Source organism: Lactuca virosa, unplaced genomic scaffold (genome assembly GCF_052849685.1).
Source record: "Lactuca virosa cultivar CGN04683 unplaced genomic scaffold, Lactuca_virosa_CGN04683_v6 scaffold_59, whole genome shotgun sequence".
In the NCBI taxonomy this organism is placed as follows: domain Eukaryota; kingdom Viridiplantae; phylum Streptophyta; class Magnoliopsida; order Asterales; family Asteraceae; genus Lactuca; species Lactuca virosa.
This window is the reverse complement of record NW_027630011.1, coordinates 105,001-107,500: the sequence shown is the minus strand read 5'-3', so window position 1 is coordinate 107,500 and position 2,500 is coordinate 105,001.

Genomic DNA, 2,500 nt, shown 5'->3' with positions numbered 1-2,500 from the left:
GCAACACACACGCCCATGAACGACCAAGGGAACAAGGCCATGAACGACCAATGGAACAAGGCACCTTGCCACACACATGCCCATGAACGACCAAGGGAACAAGGCACCTTGCCACACACACGCCCATGAACGACCAAGGGAACAAGGCACCTTGCAACACACACGCCCATGAACGACCAAGGGAACAAGACACCTTGCCACACACATGCCCATGAACGACCAAGGGAACAAGGCCATGAACGACCAAGGGAAAAAAGCACCTTCCCACACAAACACCCATGAACGACCAAGTGAACAAGGCTTCTTCCCATACACAACCCCATGAACGACCAAGGGAACAAGGCTACTTCCCACACAAACACCCATGAACGACCAACTGAACAAGGCTACTTCCCACACAAACACCCATGAACGACCAAGTGAACAAGGCTTCTTCCCACACACTACCCCATGAACGACCAAGGGAAAAAAGCACCTTCCCACACAAACACCCATGAACGACCAAGTGAACAAGCCTTCTTCCCACACACAACCCCATGAACGACCAAGGGAACAAGGCTACTTCCCACACAAACACCCATGAACGACCAACTGAACAAGGCTACTTCCCACACAAACACCCATGAACGACCAAGTGAACAAGGCTTCTTCCCACACACTACCCCATGAACGACCAAGGGAACAAGGCATCTTGCCACACACATGCCCACGAACGACCCAAGCCCATCCTCACCGGTCTAAGGAACAAGGGGCCTTGACACACCATGAGCTGATTTCTAAGCAAGTCAAACGATGAAGGGAGAAAAGTGTTGTAACCGAGTCCGTTTAAGTGTTGTAGTTCCTACTTAATACATAGTCAATTGAAGTTTTAGTTCCAATCCGAACTGCTCGGAGCTAAGGCACCAAAACATCACATTCCATGCCAAAATCAAAAACACAGCTTGAGATGTACTCAAACTTATGTCTGTGTTCTTCCGAGTTCATCTAAGCGACTTATGAATAGCTAAAAGCCTTATCTGCCTGCCTATCACTAGGCGAAGGGGAAAAAAACCCGAACATGATATAATTACATTTCAAGTCCATTCGTCTATGTTAACAATGACCCACACAACGTTTCAATGACATTCCTACTTGATTTGAGCGACATATCAACAAGTAGGGAACCAAACACTTCAAGGCATGGCCAAAAATAGGCCACATACATTTATGCCCCAAACATGACATTTTTTTTATTTCAAAGCCTTTCATTTATAATAAAAAGCATCCCTACAACATTTCGTGTGAATCCGAATTAATTCGAGCGAGTTATGGACACATTCGCAAAATTATGCATCCCTGGGCAAATCAATGTCTGTTCCTGTCACCAAGCTCTTTGTGCAATATGTATATATAGGGGAACCATGGGACTGCTTCCCACCGGCGCCCCACTTGGTGTCTAGCGCCCAACGCTCTCGAGGCTGGCACGCTCGAGGCATGGCCAAGGCGCCCGGTCTTCACGAAAACGAGGCCAAAACTCCCCCCATAGACGCCCCACTCCCGTGTCCCCTCCCCCCGACGTCTTGCGTGTCCAAAAATTATGCATCATCAGGGAAATCAATGTCTGTTCCTGTCACCAAGCTCTTTGTGCAATATGTATATATAGGGGGTACCATGGGGTCTCATTCGCATAGGTGCCCGGCATGTGGGATGGGCAACTAAGAATCGTGAGGCTGTATCGGCACCAACAGGGCAAGCCAAGCCAAGCCCCACGACCCATGTATGAGGCCACCCCCCAACACGTTGCCTTGGAATTCTCGAACGATGACCTGAAAACTAGCCCCGTTGCCTTCATTTTCCTCGACACGTTGCCTTGATTTCTCGAACGATGACATGAAAACTAGCCCCGTTGCCTTTATTTTCCTCGACACGATGACCTGAAAATGAGCCCCGTGGCCTAGATTTTCCTCGACGTCGCGAGCATACTAAAAATTATGCATCCTCAGGGAAATCAATGTCTGTTCCTGTCACCAAGCTCTTTGTGCAATATGTATATATAGGGGGGTGGCCGTGAGTGAGCACGGCAAGGGGTGAACGCGCCAGACGGCCTTTGAGCGTGATCTTGGGTGATGGTTGCTTAGTTCCCGTGTTGCTTACATAATACCCTTCCGAGTGGTGGCCTTGACAGGGCGTTTGGATGCCTTGTTAGGTCTCTGCGACAACGTTCCAGTGTTGTGGTCTCGCCTTGGCAGTGCGGGATGAATCTGTTTGTGTGGTAGTAAAATCACTCTGTGTGTGCTAATCTTTCGTTCGACGTGCTACTGGTGCCTGCCAGCATTTGATTTGTGCTGATGATCGGGAAAACATAGGCGTTAAAGTGGCATGTGTTGCTTTTTGTGATACTACTACGGTACGCTGGTGTATCCTTGTTGGACGTGCGATTGGGTGCCTAAGCGTAGCTAGCATTGGTTTAGCGCCGACAACGTGGAGGATGCAAACATTATTGAGAAGTATTGTCAGACAT